The sequence below is a fragment of the Anguilla rostrata genome, chromosome 7 (assembly GCF_018555375.3).
Source record: "Anguilla rostrata isolate EN2019 chromosome 7, ASM1855537v3, whole genome shotgun sequence".
NCBI lineage: Eukaryota > Metazoa > Chordata > Actinopteri > Anguilliformes > Anguillidae > Anguilla > Anguilla rostrata.
This window is the reverse complement of record NC_057939.1, coordinates 30320417-30338389: the sequence shown is the minus strand read 5'-3', so window position 1 is coordinate 30338389 and position 17973 is coordinate 30320417. Positions and strand designations below refer to the sequence as shown.

At 44.6% G+C, this 17973-nt stretch overlaps 1 long non-coding RNA gene across 1 annotated transcript in view; it reads right to left on the bottom strand.

Moving 5' to 3' along the window:
• Window positions 1–17973, bottom strand: part of LOC135259558 (uncharacterized) — a 355375-nt gene that overhangs the window by 155653 nt on the left and 181749 nt on the right. The gene's annotated exons all lie outside the window — the stretch shown is intronic.

The following is a 17973-nucleotide window of genomic DNA, read 5'->3' as shown; positions in this document are numbered from 1 at the left end:
AAAAGTATTGGAACAGCAAGGCCAATTCCTTTGTTTTTGCAATACACTGAATACATTTGGGGTTGAGATAAAAAGATGAATTTCAGCATCTCAGCTTTTATTTCCTGGTATTTACACGTAGATGTGTTAAACTACTTAGAACATAGCACCTTTGGTATCAGACCACCCAATCTTTAGGTGAGCAAAAGTATTGGAACAGAGAGTATTTAAGTAAATGAAAGCAAATAACACTTAATATTTGGTAGCATATCTCTTGCTTGCAATAACTGCATCAAGCCTGCGACCCATTGACATCACCAAACTGTTGCATTCTTCTTTTGTGATGCTTTTACTGCAGCCTCTTTCAGTTGTTGTTTGTTTCGGGGGTTTTTCCCTTCAATCTCCTCTTCAGGAGGTGAAATGCATGCTCAATTGGGTTAAGGTCTGGTGATTGACTTGGCCAGTCTAAAACCTTCCACTTTTTCTCCCTAATTAAATCCTTTGTTGTGTTGGCAGTGTGTTTTGGGTCATTGTCTTGCTGCATGATGAAGTTCCTCCCAATTAGTTTGGACGCATTTCTCTGTAAGTTGGCAGACAGAATGTTTTTGTAGACTTCTGAATTCATCCTGCTGCTACCATCATGAGTTACATCATCAATAAAGATTAGTGAGCCCACTCCAGAAGCAGCCATGCAAGCCCAAGCCATGACACTTCCTCCACCGTGCTTCACAGATGAGCTTATATGTTTTGGATCATGAGCAGGTCCCTTCTTTCTCCACACTTTGGCATTTCCATCACTTTGGTAGAGGTTAATCTTGGTCTCATCAGTCCATAAAACTTTGTTCCAGAACTTTTGTGGCTCATCTCTGTACTTCTTTGCAAATTGTAATCTCGTCTTCCGATTCTTACTACTGATGAGTGGTTTGCATCTTGTGGTATAGCCTCTATATTGCTGCTCTCTAAGTCTTCTTCGAACAGTTGATTGAGATACCTTCAACCCTGTCCTGTGGAGATTGTTTGTGATGTCACTAACTGATGTTCTGTCAGGACCACGGTCATCAAAGTAGAACTTTATTGACAATAAAGGCAATACAGTTATGTTTGGCGGTATGGCTCTGTTCTGGAGCTCTCCCGCCAACCACGCAGCCCGCGTGGATAAGGCCGGGAGGCCAGCAGCCAAACCCCCCTAGAGGGGTACACACATAACAGATCCAGCAGCAAAGCAAGTTCTTAACACATAGGGATGGAGCAATACAAATTCTTAACACATAGGAATGGAGAAATGCAAACTCTTGACGCATGGGGATGGAGCTGGGGTGGTGGAGGGGATTTACGAAGCAAAGTGCAGCAGCTTGCATGCAGGAGGAGCAGCCGAATGAGTAGAGGGAGGCTGTTTAAGTAGACCGCCCTGTTAGTGAATGTACTGTGATAGGCGAACATCACTCAGCTGAGCCATCAGCTGATTCAGCCGGAGCGCCTGACTCTCGTGGCCTGCCAGAACTAGGCGATACTCCATTTTTGAGGTTTTTCTTCACAGCTTTCACAATGTTTGTCATCAACTGCTGTTGTTTTCCTTGGTCAACCTGTTCGATATCTGTTGCTCAGTACGCCAGCGGTTTCTTTCTTTTTCAGGACATTCCAGGTTGTCGTACAAGCTATCCCCAATGCTTGTGCAATGGCTCTGGTCGATTTCCCCTTTTCTAAGCTTGCTTTTCTCCCAAAGACAGCTCTCTGGTCTTCATGTTAGTTTATCTTTTAAAACACAAATGCAGTTTTCACAGGCAAAACCCAAGGCTAAAACCAAGAGTAGACATTCAGAACTATTTATTGTTTAACCAATCAATCTAACAGGACACATCTGGGCAACAAGAAACACCTGTCAGTCACATGTTCCAACACTTTTGCTCACCTAAACATTGGGTTGTCTGATACAAAAGGTGGTATGTTCTAAGTTGTTTAACAAATCTAGATAAAAATACCAGGAAATAAAAGCTGAAATTCGGATCTGTCATCTCATTTGACCTCAAACTCAATTGTCTTCAGTGTATAGCAAAAACAAAGGAATTGACCTTGCTGTTCCAATACTTTTGGAGGGGACTGTATGTCTGTATAGCTCAGGAGGTAAGAGCCTCCGCTTGAAATGGGCTGCCATCCGCGACAACCCACGTGATGGTGATTCACCTTGGTGGGAACAGTATTGGGATGTATGGAAATTTGAGGATTACTCTGTTGCGACGTATGAATGCAGCTATCAAGGAAATCAATTTGCTATTTCCCAATACCAAATTGATGTTTTCCGACATCCTCCCTCGCTGGAACTGGCGGGGCCAGAACGCGCCTAGTGGATATGGCCTTTAAAGGACCAGACGAAGGCTAAACGGGGCCAAGTTTGGCTTTATGTCAGACATGGGTATGGGTTGCCTTATGGATCCCAACATTGGCTTAAATCATTTAGACAGGGGACACATCCCCTTCCCTTAAGTGGCTTTTGTCGCTTGTCAGGCTGCCATTGTAAATAAGAATTTGTTCTTAATGACTAGCCTGGTGAAATAAAGGTGAAATAAAATAAATAAATAAAACATCTAAATTTATAGGGTAACCGGCTGCTTCTGGAAAACATTTGCAACACCCTGGCCTTAGAGCTCTGATGGTCTTATTGTAACGCCCCAAAGGCTCTTTTAAGATTCACCCACTTTAAAAAAATTAAATAGCATTATTCCTGCAAAAGGCGTGTATGTTAATGTAATTATAAAGTAGTGTACAGACAATGTTTTCAGTGTAAACATTTTTGTTTGTGATTACTGCCATCTAGTGGATTATGTCCTGAACTGATACCTTGTTCTTGACCTGAAAACAGATGAGAAAGTAAATCATGTGCCTCATAACAATCTGAACTTTCATGTACTTGTGAATAATTATACATTTTATAACAATATTAAAATCATAATCAACAATAACAATGTTGAATATGGTAAAGACTGTCACACCTATTTCTCATGTTCGAATGAATGGCAATATCATAAGAACAGTGAGATTTTGGTGCCTTTTAATCTACATACAGCTCATGTTTTAGTGAATGGTATAATCACAAAACACAGATCTTATTGTGAAAATTGCTTTTCCTGAAAGGCAAAAAAACAAGATTATTGTGCTCTGGAAACAGTTGGGAGAATTAACGGGCACAGCAAATGAACAATAAAAAAATACATATATTATTTTTAAAGACAAACTATATACAATTGCATATACACAAAACAGCCCGCTCAGCAGTTCAGAACCCGCATTGTACTGCAATTCTATACTCTATATTTTACCTCCAATCAACGGAGGCAATACCAATCAGAGAGGGTTTACAGGGAAATACGTGCAAATACTCGTGTCTTATTGGCTGACAGGTCTCTGTCGGGGTTACTACGCCAAACGCTAGCTCACAGTCAGTCATAAGGCTGTCAAAAGTGCCATGAAATTGAGTTATACTATTAGCTTTTGTAATTAGTTAGCGTTCGAATATATTCGAATGTCATTTGCCTATAATTAACAAAAATAAGCTGCTTATTGTCGGGCGCAATATGCACGTGACGCTCCCTCTAAACTGGCCTGCGCATTATTTTCCACAAGCGGGCAGTAGAATAGGACATCGGTGAACTTTCATACTAGGTACTACATCTGGGGCCTCATTTATAAAACGTATTTTAGATCAACTGTGTGGCGCGTACGTAGAAAATTACGTCAAAGTAGTGATTTATAAAATTTCAACATGACCCGATTTGACCGTGAAAACGGTTGTGGCTCTAGGTCAGGTCTTCACTTAACGCACTCAAGTTCATGTTATAAATGAGCCCCCTGCAGTTTCTATAGCCTAATGCGCAAATGAATAAAGCAATTTCTCGTGGATGTAATTTGCCACAACTCTGCATTTATTAATCACAATAATAGAGAAATGATTGTTTATAGGAAATCCCTGTTTATTTCTTAACATAAAAACTATATGGTATTTGAATACACCAGACTTGCTCTGCAAAGCTTGCACGTAATTCTTTTCTTGTCTTTGACCTCGCCTTTATGGCCAAGAAGCCGAAAAATTCCCAAACAGCTTACCAGCTAGTGGGACCAACTCCTCCGATGCTGCTGCCATTTTCACCATTAGTTTTCAATATTTTTGATGTGACAGAGGAAGTAACGTTAGCACAGGAAATGAACTTTGCGTGCATGAACATGATTCGCCGCATGAAATTAAAGCCTTTATGTTAATTTAAAAACTCGGAATCAAAATCACGGGATCCAAAACTAATATTCGAATGCTCAAAATTTAGGTTCGAACTTTAAAAAAAAAAAAAAAAAATTTGAATAGTTTTCGAACTTTGAATATTTTTTGACAGCCCTAGTCAGTCAGTGAGGAGAGAGAGAGAGAGAAAAAACGGATATACGCAGATTTACCTGTAAAAGGGTTGAAGCTGAAGCACATGCTGAGCCAGGAAAACAAGGTGTGTAAATTTCTATATGAGTTCCAAGTTACGTGAACATGATATGAGCAGAGCTCAGCTAACGTACTTTGCACATTAATGAAATTGCAATTGTATTATGGGTTTTGAGGATTTTCCATCATGTAGGCCAAGTAATAATGGTAGTATGTATCTGATACGACGCTCATTTTGGTTTGAGACATTCGAGTGGCCGGAATAGTCATGTGCAGATTATGGTAAATCAAATCCAAACCCTTCCTTCTCCAATTTTCACATTTTTTAAGCAATGCGTAGCCCTCACATGGAAAAAAAGGGGGAAAAAAACATGGAAACAGTCTATTTAAAAGTACGTTTTTAAAAAGTTTTTGATGGGGGGGGGATCTGGGCTCAGCTCCTGATGGTTAAGAGTTCAGCCAACGCCCCCGGGCGTATCGATAAAGAATGCAATAATGGGTGATGGAAACAGATTTTCAAATAAATTATGACATGACATGAGAAGCTCAGGGTATCTGGCACTCTTTCGATGAGGCAATCTTCGCGCTGCTTCCCTTTCAGAATATTAGCCATAGCCTTTGCGAAACATTCGGAACGGACTGTTCCAGCATGGTCGGGTGCTAACATCAGCCATAACGCTCGTAGACACTGCTAGCAATAATTGGTAAATCTTTGTTCATTGTGAACGGCTAATAGATTATGGGCAGTTGCTACTACGCAGCTACTAGATAGCCCCCACGTCTCACACGACCTAGGCTATGGTTTGTGCTTGTGTATGCTAATGGGCTACTTCCTGTTGTATGCAGTCATTCTGGGAGGATTGGACTGCGAGATGGCCAGTTAAGCTCTGGCTGTTAAAGGTTTGGCAAATTGAATATGGGCGGCAGGTCGTGTTGCAAAGAGCAGAGATGCAGAGTGTCTAAATCAGGCATGTCAAACATACGGCCCGCGGGCCGGACCCGGCCCGTTGGATGATTTAATCCGGCCCGGCATAAATTTCTGAGTATGTCAAAAAAAGAAGCGAGTCTCTAGCTTATTTCTATCAAAAGTTATGATTTTTTAAAATAAATACAAACCAAATGCTCCCTCCGGCCGCGGGAGGGCAGTAAATGTGTAAAAGAGCTCACGTCCAGCATGCGGCATTGACACGAGTTAGTACTAAAAATAAACCGGCAATCTTGCTTCACAATTCACCACTACTAAACAAGTTATCGGTCAACACACCCTTCCCAAAATGGCACTGTCAAAAAAAAGAAAAGTGGACACGGAGTGCTTCTTTGAGCTACGAGGGGAAATTAGACAGTTCATGGAGAAGAAGGGACGCCCAGTAAAGGAACTTAAATGCAAGGAATGGGTGCAGGATCTTGCGTTTATGGTTGATATTACACAACACTTGAATACACTTAACACTACATTGCAGGGCCGTAACAGAGTTGTCACTCAATATTACGACAGCATAAGTGCGTTCAAGATGAAACTGTCACTGTGGGAGACGCAGCTATCCAACGGTGACACCGCGCATTTCTCTTGTCTCACAGCTGTGCGTCCGGAGGCACCGGACCGTCCGATAATGATTTGGAAAAATATAAAGACAACATAACAGATTTGCTGCGAGAGTTTGAGCAGAGGTTTCAGGTATTCAGTGAACTTGAGAACAAATTTGGCTTTTTCGCTCGCCATTTACAGTGAAGCCTTCTGATATGCCAGCTGACATTCAACTCGAGCTTATTGACTTGCAGTGCGATTCCGCTATGAAGGATAAATTTGGGTCCGTGGGATTGGATACGTTTTATCAATATCTCGTGCCAGGTTACCCCAAATTAACAGCCATGGCTGCAAAGGTTCTATCCATGTTTGGGACTACTTATCTTTGTAAACAGGTGTTCTCCGTAATGAACAATAATAAAACAAAGCAGCGCTCAAGGTTAACAAATAAACACTTGAATGACATTGTTAAATGTGCTGCTACTCAGGATTTGACACCTAATATCGATACACTTGTGAAGGCAAAAAGATCCCAAGTTTCAGGAGCCAGCAGCAGCAAGTAGACTGCAGGAGTGCAGTGAGAGAGAAAAAAAGTGTGATGACACGAAATTTGTTTGCACTCATGAATACAGATCATTAAAAATAAGATTAATCTGGTTTCATATTAAAGACAATTAATATTGTGCAGTATATTCTCAGCTTCAGTAGGCCCAGCCTAGTAGTTTAATCTGATGTAGTCTAATCTTATTGCCCATGCACTGCTATAACTTTTATTTTGTATTTCTTTTTTTATTTATTTCAAAGCAGTATGACAATTAAGGCGAAAATATTTTTTTCATAGCTCCCACTTGAGTTTGTTTAGTGTGGTGAGTTGGTTCAGGTGTAAAACTGCATTCACTTAACTGTTAAAATAAACCAGTTGTTAACACATTCACCGCCTAACATGAAATCATTTTTTTTTTCCCATTGTTTGTGAATAAATGTGTTGTGCTTAGAAAAGATCCCTTGTCATCCGTGATTATAATATGTAGGGTAGGCTACAAATGTAGGCTGAATGATAAAGCATAGTACTGAAAAACAAAGCTAAATATTTGGAGTTGACATTCTTTTACTGATCCGGCCCACCCGAGAACAGAAAGTCTGGATCCGGCCCCAGAGCCAAATTGAGTTTGACACCCCTGGTCTAAATCGTTCAAGCTGCATTCTACCCTTCGCTGAATCGTTACACTACAAGGAGTGTTCAGACTGTTACCGGCAAGTAGGTTATAGCAAATGTAAAATGCAAACCAGCTTTCGGCTTTCAACTTCAGAACCAGAAAGTTTTTTCTACTGATTCACGATTTGCGCTTAAAAAGCCGGTTCCCTATCAGGACCCAATCATCGTGACAGCAAAAATGAAAACATTTAATTCACACTGGAGTTAAATCTGCGAGGATACAATTTGGTTGGCTAGCTAATTTAGCTGTCAGATCACGATGCTGAAATGTTTAGGGATTGAAATGTCCTTTTAATGAGACAATTAGGCTTAATGTTGACTCGGTCCAACTAGTTCTCTCAAAATCTTGCTGTTTGCACGATTTGAATTCCACGACACTTAAACGGACGTTTAGGTTTATCACAGTGGAGAAGGGATTTGATGTAGCCTTCTTCCCCATGCCTGTGATCAGGCATGTGACCACACGACTGAGCATGTATGTTGAGGTAAAATTATACCTCCTGCTTTGGACATGCTCCGCATAGCCTAGGTATTGGCCTCACTGTCTCTACAATTTCATGCTCTACGCCAGGGGTGTCAAACTCAAATACACAGTGGGCCGAAATTAAAAAATTGCTACAAGTCGAGGGCCGGACGGGTTCAATGTTTATTGAAAACTTATTGAAACGACCTTATTGCACATATTGAACCTGGAACTAACAAGGCCTATCGATCATTACCTATAAAACAACATTAATTATGAAATAAAAATTTAAATAATAAATAAAATCAGTTTTATTAATTTCTTATGGCTCTATCTGCAGTTGTTCCAGAGTAATTTCAAGTGAAAACATTTTCTACAGGCAAACAACAGCCAAAAGTAATTTACTTCAAAGAAAAATCAAATGTCCTGTAGTAGCAAGAGAAAAAAAAATGCAAAAATGAAACTGCATTAAAAACTGAAAATGCGTCAAAGCACCGTTTGCTGCTCTGTGATGCTCACTTGTCTGAGCCAGATGCTTGGTGTCCCATCTTGGATAAAAGTTCATCAATGTCTGGGGTCAGGCTCTGAGCTGAAGAAATCCTCAGGATTGAGTGAAGGTGTTCATCAGTAAGACGACTCCTGTGTGAATTTTTGTTTATCTTCATCAAAGAGAACAGTTGTTCACACAAGTATGTGCTGCCAAACATGAGCAGCCTGGGAGCGCAGCTGGGGCATTGTGTCGTGGATGAAACGTGGAAACTCTGCAGCGCCACAGATTTTGCCTTCAGTGTGTCACTACATTGGAGCTCAATCAGCTCCATTTGGAGGTTTGATGGTGCGCTTTCCACGTCAACTGCAAATGGATTACTGAGCAGTTCAAACCTGCTTTTTGGGCTTCAAAATCGGCAAATCGCCGTGTGAAGTCGGCACCAAGTATGCCAAGTTCTTCAGCAAACTGTGTAGTTGGGAAAATGGCGGCAGCGACCTGCTCTTTCATTGTCTGGCAGCACGGAAAATGGCTCAAGTTTTCCTGCAGCATCTGCGTCTCCCACAGGCGCAGCTTGGTTTTAAAAGCCTTCACTGAAGCGTACATGTCAGTGATGACACGGCCCCGCCCCTGAAGCTGCAGGTTGAGTGCATTCAGGTGGCTCGTGATGTCACACAGAAACGCCACTTCACACAGAAACTTTTTATTTCGGAGCTCTGTTGCGTCTTTCCCTTTGCTTTCCATAAACTCACAGATCTCCTCACGCAACTCAAAAAATCTTTTCAGCACCTTTCTCTGGCTTAGCCATCGCACCTCTGTGTGATAGGGCAAGTCACCATATTCTGAACTTAACTCCTCCAGAAAAGACTTGAACTGGCGGTGATTTAAACCTTTGGCTCTGATAAAGTTAACCGCTCGTGTTATGACGCTCATCACACGTTCCATTTTCAAGGCTTTGCCACACAATGATTCCTGGTGTATGATGCAGTGATAAGCTGTCAGCTCACTTGTGACGTTTTCCTCCCGCATCTTTTCTCGGATCCTCCCCACCAATCCACTCTTGACCGCACATCGCAGGCGCTCCATCTGTTGTCAGTCCCACAAGTTTATCCCACGGCAGCCCCATTTTATCTACACATCTGGACACCTCTTCAAAGAGATCTTTCCCCGTAGTTGTGCCATGCATTGAGTGTAATCCCAAAAACTCTTCTGTTACGCACAGGCTTGAGTCCACTGCACGGATGAAAATTGACAGCTGGGCAGTATCAGAAGTGTCGGTGCTCTCATCCAAAGCAAGGGAGTATGCGATGAAATTTTTTCCCTTTCCCACAAGCTGTTGTTGGAGATTGGCAGCAAGCTGACGCATACGGTCAGCAACGGTGTTTCGGCTCAGGCTCACATTTAAAAATGCTTGCCTTTTTTCTGGGCACACGGCGTCACAAACTTTAATCATGCAGTTTTTGACAAATTCCCCCTCGGTAAAGGGCCGGGCTGATTTTGCAACCTCTGCTGCCACAATAAAACTGGCCTCATATTTGTGATTTGGCTTTTGTGAACATAGCCTGCTGTGACACCAGACTTCTTTTTAACTTTTCTACCTTCTGCAGCCTTTGTGTCGTGTCCAGATGCTTGTATCTGTCATGGTGCTTCGTTTCATAGTGTTCGTGAACATATACTCTGCCTCCCACCTGTCTTGAAAACCCCTGTTTTCAAAGTCCACCTTTCGTTTAGCCATTTTTTGGGGAGAGGGATGTTGAAAGTTGACACAGGTGGTGTGTAACACCGTAAGACTGCTGATGAACGAGTGAGGCGCACGCTCGCGGACCCGTGATTGACGTGCCGACGCACGGGCAGTGCATTGTGTGACTTGTAGTATTATGGTTATGCGTGCGATATACCGGCGGGCCAGCTCTAATAGTAAATAGATTTTATCATGCGGGTCAAAGATAATTAATTCACGGGCCGGATGTGGCCCGCGGGCCTTGAGTTTGGCACGTGCTCTACGCGAATGGCGTTGCGCGTCATCCATTGCATCTGCTCCCGGTTATGGCTGGTTCCAATTTCTCTCCTAATATACTCGGTAAGCATATTAGGCTCTTATCTAAGCTATGTCCTTTTTATCATTAAGTGATTTTGAAAGGGTTGTGCATGCTTTTATCTCGACCCGACTTGACTACTGTAATCCCCTTTATGTTGGTTTTAGCCAGGCCTCCCTCTCACGCTTGCAGTTGGTCCAGAATGCTGCAGCTCCTCTTTTAACAGGAAAACGCAAGTGAAGCACATTTCCCCTATACTGGCCTCCTTTCACTGGCTCCCTGTACGTTTTAGGATTGACCTCTCTGACCTTTTACAACCACACGATCCATCAAGGTCACTCCGCTGACCAGTTGCTTCTGGTTGTCCCAGGATCAAGATTTAAGCACAGGGGGATCGCGCTTTTGCAGTGGTAGCCCCCAAACTCTGGAACGAGTTGCCTCTGCATGTTAGGCTGGCCCCTACACTGCCTGTTTTTAAATCCCGTCTTAAAACATCTTTATTCCTTGGGTTTTAACTCAGTATGAGAGTTGCCTTTCTTTGTCTTATGATCTTATTTTTGTTATTATTTTATCGTCCTTTTGTCTTCTAAACTGGTCTTTGTGTTTTTGTATTTTATGGTTTTTGCTATTTTCGATTGTACAGCACTTGGTCAACTGTTGTAGTTTTTAAATGTGCTTTATAAATTCATTTGGACGGAGGGATATTAGTAATGCAATGTGGCGCTTTAAAGCAGCCCACTGTGCCCAACTGTTAAATAATACTTAATCAATGACGTATTAATAAATAATTCTTCGGACCTTTTCGCTTTGATGCTGCCCTCGCCCGTGAGTGGCCCTTATGTCAGTGAACTAAGTGAAACTCAAAAACAGAGTGATCATCAATCGTCTCGGGACCGGGCTATGCGTCATCTTCAAAAGTATCCATTTGGCAGGAGTCACTTCCGCAATGCAAGATTAGCCTCGTTGTGACGCCTGACGGGCAGAAGCGGTAATATGTTCATCCTATCGCTGCAGAATGCATTTCTCCCCAATTTTTAAAAAGACGCATAGACTCTTCAGTCTCATAACTCAATTCACAAACTGGTCTCTCTTTTAAAGCAAGGGCTTCAACCCCTAAGTACCCACTGTTGGAAGCTGCATTTCCTTATACTTTCATGGTTCGTTATGTGATCTCACCATGGCAAATATGCTTAAGTTAGCTATATTTTGTATACAACTCAAGCCTTTAAATCTGAGAAAATGAAGGAACTTGTGTTATTATTGCATACTTGCACTTGCGAGCCCTGACAAGCTTTTATTGGGAAATGCCATGATGAAATCTGGTTGCTGTCCGCCTCCATCTCATTGACAATGTGGTCCCCTTCCAGAGTTAAACAATGCCACTCCTGCTTCAGTGCAGCAACGACAGGAGTGACTGTTGCCGGCATCCTCAGTGAAGCTGCAGGGCATTGGACATGTGCTTCGCTGCTCATACTGCTGCTGCTACTGCTCCTACGCTGCTGCTGTTACTGCTACTGCTGCTCCTGCTGCTGCTACTACTGGCTTCTTTCGTTAGAAGAATGGCGTTTCACATCGTCATCATTTCAGCCGGAGACTAACTACTAACAACGTGTCAGCGTATGGTTGTTTGGGGGGTTTGCTGCAGCGCCCTCCCGGTCTTATTCATGCATGCTTGTACGGACGGCAACGAGTGAGGATTCATTTACACTGATGCAGGTAGTAGTATATTTCGCCCGGTTTAATTTAAATCTCGGCTCTCGAGGGGAAATACCAACAAGCTGTTGGTACACGTAGCCTAATATATATCACACATAGTATGTTCCCCTGGTTTATTAATGAATAATTCTACTAAATATGGCCTCAGGGGAATGTCCAACATGCTGTTGGTACACATAGCTACTGATCCACGTAACGTTAGACGGCTTCCAGCTGACTGGACGAAGGGCTTCTTCCAGGTGGTCGTACACAGTCATCACATCAGCCGGAGACACCCATTAATAGCATGTCGGCATACGGTTGTTTTGGGGTTTGGCTGCTGGCCTCCCGGCCTTATCCACGCGGGCTGCGTGTTTGGTGGGAGAGCTCCCAGAACAGAGCCATACTGCCAAACATAACTGTATTGCCTTTATGGTTAATAAAGATCTTACTTTGATGACAGTGGTCCTGACAGAACTGGAGCATCGCGTTAGTTCTGGCAGGCCACGAGAGTCAAGCCGCTCCAGTCGAATCAGCTTATTCTCAGCTGAGTAATGTTCACCTATTCACTTAACAGGGCGGTCTACTTAAACGGCCTCCCTCTACTCATTCAGCTGCTCCTCCCGCATGCAAGCTTGCTGCACGTTGCTTTGTAAATCCCCTCCACCACCCCAGCTGCATCCCTATGTGTTAAGAATTTGTATTGCTCCACCCCTATGTATTAAAATTTTTTGCATTGCTGCTGGATCTGTTGTGTGTTTACCCCTCTAGGGGGGTTTGGCTGCTGGCCTCCCGGCCTTATCCACGTGGTTGGCGGGAGAACAGAGCCATACCGCGAAACATAATTGTATTGCCTTTGTTGTTAATAAAGATCTTACTTTTTGATGACAGTGGTCCTGACAAACATCCTGTTTTTGAGCAATACTCAAAAACAGGACTGTCCTCTATATCGATGTCCTCAAAAAGCCTCACTTCCTCTGTCAGAAATGGGCGTCCATCTGCCTGCCACTCCCTGAGCTTCCAAACTAGTTCCTGGTACCTGTCCTTTATGGCAAGCACATTCTCTTCCCTAGAAAGAGCACCCCAGGGAGGATCTACCACTAGCTTGCCAATCAGACCCAATGCCCTACAACCTGCAAGTTGAGGAACACCAATGTCATCTCATTCACAGCCTGAACAAGCTTGTTCTGTGTCCTATTGACTGCTGTGAATTCATTAAGATCATTGCTGAAGAAGTATACACCAGTAGCATTGTGAAACATAATATTTGCCCTAATGCCTTTAAATGGGGCAAGGGGAACACTGTCGGACCCATTCTTATCCTTCAGAAATATTCTGAACATTCCTGTACAAGTTTGCACACTGTTCTGAGTAGGTGAACAGTACCACTCTCTTTTCTAAAAAAAGAAGATCCACTGTCATCTACATCCTCTCTATCATCTTCATCCTTGCTATTTCCTGTCTGGGTGCCATGCCTGCTACCTACTCTATCAGTGCCTAACACCAAATGTTCCCATTTACCAAGTGTGTTATTGGCTTGGTATTACAAATTATCAATAAGATGCAAGCATCAAAATAACTCATTTACAACACGTAGGCTTGCTTTCTCTTCCTCAGTATACACATCAAACCCCTCCACTATATCTGGCAGAACACTGGCTCTGTATTCCATAAGTATTTAATTGAACTTTTTCTCAGCACCAGCCGTATCGCTCATTTAATTTTTGATCTTGGAGAAAGAAGATGTTTTTCTCACAGAACTCAACATTCATCTCTCCGCCACCACTGCTAACTACATCCTGAATCATTTGTTTAACAGAATTAAAAGTGCACTGGGCAGAGCCGGAAGCTTGCTCTCTCAAACCTAAATGTAGGCCTGCTGCCATCTTTTAAATATACACCTGCAGTGCCATGTTTATGTCCGTACTTGCTACTGGCATCAGTACAGAGGGTGATGTCTTCTGTCGGAAGAGCATCCTGTACATGCTGGAGTGCCACCTGTCGTGCCTCCAAGACCATGTATTTACAAAAAGTGGCGCTTGGCATCCTCTCTACCTGGGTGCTGGCAAGTTCCCTACAACCTCACTAACATCCCAAACAGAATCTACAGCCTCGTGTGCACTGTCATTATGAGTATGTACGTCGCTTACCTGACTTCTCTGATCGTGTTTTTTTAGCAGCTTAAAGACTGACCTTTCAAAGGCTTCTCTCTCACTGCACCACAACTTTCTGGCTTTCGACTGAGCCCTACACAAGTATGTCCTGACACAACGAAGAATGGCAAAGTTGTGATGTAAAATGTCAATTAAACACTTGTCCTTACAGGGCACATCCAGTACTCTAAAATACTTCTCAATTTCAAATATAACCTTATTGGTTAACAGGCTTACATCTAACTTATCTGCCCTCTCAACAGAAGTGTTAAATTCTACCCCCAGCCTCTTACACTCCCTGTACACCAAACCACTCATCTTGCTGCAGCTCATCGTGTCATTCTTTTCTTGGGTTCCAAGCAGGAATGATTTTTAAAAAATACTCACAGCAACAGGAACAGCAGAGGAGGAGAAGGGCTTTTAATTGGAAGCAGTATGATAATTATTATTATTTTTAGCACCAATAACATAGCAGCTAATGAGTATAGTTTCTTTTATTGGTGTAGTATAGCCAAGTAAAATATGTCAGAATCCTATACAACTCATTTTAAATAGTCACAGACAGATGACAGGCTTACGTCTGTGCCACCTACTGTGCAAATAGTGTTATAAAAAAATCTTGGTTTGCCCTCACCTGACACAACAAAGCCAGGCCAGTTTAGCAAACTTACACTTCAGCTTGCACCTAACTATGGTGCGGTAGGAAAAAAAAAAAAAATGCTAGCTAGCTATTCATTAATCTTCTAATATTAAAATGATGCAATTTAGCCAATTTAAGTTATACCCATGCTGATCACAACCGTGTTTAAAACGCAAAAGCAAATATGGCCACCTGCCATGATTCCAGCGGCTGAGGAGTCGTCGGAATATAAAAGGCACATGCATCCTTTTCATCATAATTTAAAAAATACCCATTCGCAAAGCTAAAATGCCTTATGCCACACTGCAGACAAGACCTTGGTGAAGATATCTATGAAAAAATATCCTTGTTCAAAGGAGGATTTCAGGCGATCTAGCCACCAGAAGTCATGTACATGCTCCAGGTTGGCTGGGCATTCTATTCTAGTAGTTCTCTTTCATCATCTCGTTTCGAGATCCAACTAGGGGGAATGACATCCGCTCATGACTCCTCAGAAACATCCAATTGCACCAAATCTGGCTCTAACAGACAGTAGCGCATCCAATGCTCCAGGAGGCACCTCCCTCCTGTAAGAGCATATAGGACACTGCAGCTGTACTACTCATCAGTGGACATTCGCTTCCCGCGATCATCCGAACTGAGCTCACAGCCTCGACCTTGCATGTCACATCAAGAACCTTGTCACTTAAATGCCTGCAGGAGGGCATGTCCTCGGATCGGCCTCCGTTGGACGTGAAAGGTTTGAGAGTTCAGTCAGTGCTATAAAGTTTGCTAGCTTGCCACCCTCACTCGCTAGCTCCTTCTGTATCGGGCAGCCCACGCCTTAGATACATCTCCCTGCTCGCGCTAACGCCGAACAGGACTGCTAGCTAAACACGCTAGCCTGTTAGTTCTTAAAGCCAGCCGCCCACGCTGCTTTTTTTCGCTTAGCCAGCCTGCTAGCTCCCGCTACATGGTTCTTTCTAAGCCCGTCTCTCTCTCTCTCGAGTTCTACGAAGAGCCACGCTCGCAAGCCTGCCCGGCCGCTTGCGGTGCTCTCATCGCTGCCAAAGATACCCATCCTCTCTGTGTCATGTGCTTGGGTTTTCAACTTGCCCAGGAGGCCCTTGACACTCCGGAGAGTTGCAGCCACTGCCTGGCTTTGCCTTGGAGGCTGAGAGTCGCTGCTACCCAAGGCAACGGCCTCTGTCAGGAGGACTCTGATAAAGAGGACGATAGCACTATGGCCCCTCAGCCCCCACAAAGCCGTCTGACCCTGAGCTGGGCTGACCAGTCCGACCCAGACATGATGGGCCTTCCCCTCTCCCTCTCCAGTACCCCTATACTGGAGGAAGAGGCGCCTGAGTCGGAGCACAATGACACGCCAGTTGCGTGTAACGACTCGGGCGAGGAGGACGCCATTCCTTCCGTGCAGTTAGCACTGGCTGTGGGGACGGCTAACGACCAACCCCACACTGTGCTTCTGGAGGTGTGCGAGCGGGCCGCCGTCCGCCTCCACATCAAATGGCAGGCTCTCCAGAACCCTGCCGATGAGGAGCGGGATGTTTACAACGGGAAAGGCCCTCCTCCGGGCCCTCGGAAACAGCTTTTCCTAGTCCTACACATGAGGCACCACTGGAACTTGACTTCAAGCACGGCTTTTCCGGCCTAGAAGTCAAAGACATGGCCACCCAGGCCATGGGGGAACCCCCGGCTGTCGAACCTTCCATAGCTCGACACCTGAACCCCACGCAGGGAGGGCTTTTGGCTGTTAATGACCTGGTCCTGTGCAATTCTCGCCAGTGTGTCCAGACCTGTGGTCACTCCATGGCCCTGGCTGTAGCTGGTGAGCGGGCCCTGTGGCTTAATCTCTCTGGTCTGCCCGACAGTGAGAAGAGGCGCATCGCAGGTGCCCCAGTTGAGCCAGGCCAGCCTCTTTTCAGCCCTGCGCTGACTCTCATGCAGCAGCGGTGCGACAATAAAAAGAAAGAGGATGAGGCCTTCAAACTCTGCCTCCCCCGCAGAGCTATGCCTCAGCCGCCACCTCCCACACGGCCCCCACAGCCCCCGGCTGCAAACCGCCATGCCCAACCAGGCCAGGGTCAGAGCCAAGCCCCAAGGGAAAACCCTAGGCCAGCAGGGTGACCCCCCTCCCAGGCTTTGGGGAAACATGACCTCCGCTGCGGCCGCAGCGAAGAAACCATCACCCACCCCCGCTGACCCCAAGCGGAAGCGGCCTGCCTGACCAGCTTCCCCACTGGGAGGGGGCTAAGTCCATGTTCTGGGGCAACCAGCCCCGTGGACACATGTTCATCTCCCCGCTTCAAGAAGAAGAGACTTCAAGTTCAGGGGGACGACCCCTCCCCCCCCAGGGGTCCCCACCCCTATGTTCGCTGTGGTCAGGGCACCAGTTCCCGTGTCCCCCAGCCTCAGTCCCCCCTCTCAGTGCCCTGAGAGGGAGACTCTGTTCAAGCCACACAGGCAGTGTTACCCACATTCAGTGTGTACAACAACACCAGGCCATTTCTAATAAAGGCTTCCGCCCTGAAAGGCCAAAAAATAAAAAACCGTGTGAAAAGATTCTCTTTAAAACACACGAGGCCTCCCCTGGTTTCGCCACTAGGTGGAGCGCAGACACCATTATTTGATTTGGCCTCACCCGGCCAAATTTCCCCGCGGTCCTCCACACCCGCAGGGGCACTCACGAGCCACATCATAGCTTCGCAGGCTGTGTCAGCCCCAGAATGGGTCCTGAGCACAATAGCCAAAGGCTACAGACTCCAGTTCAGAGTGAAACCACTACGTTTCAACAGAGTCATTTACTCTCGAACCAAAGAGAGTATGGCCCATGTTTTAGAAGAGGAAATCTCTTCTCTCTTACACAAAGGGGCGAACCGTGTGGTTCCCCAAGATCAAGCCCAACACGGCTTTTACTGTCGCTATTTCCTGGTTCCAAAGAAGGAGAGACCCTTATGTCCGATCTTGGATCTCAGGGTGCTGAACAAACATTTAAGGCAATACAACTTCAAAATGTTAACGTACAGCACTCTTCTACGCTCAATACGTCAGAACGACTGGTTCACATCAATCGATCTGAAAGATTCCTTTTTCCACGTAGGCATCTATCCCCCTCACACAAAATTTCTGCGCTTCGCCCATCGTGGTGTTTGCTACGAATACACTAACACTAACTACACTAACAGGAGTCAGAATTCTGACTTATATCGACGACTGGCCCATCATCGCCAATTCGAAAGTCAGAGCTGTGCAGGACACACAGTTAGTTCTCACATATCTGTGGTCTCTTGGGTTCAGAGTGAACCTCTCCCCAAGAGCAGTCTCCCTCCATCCCAGAATGTAACGTTCTTGGGACTGGACCTAAA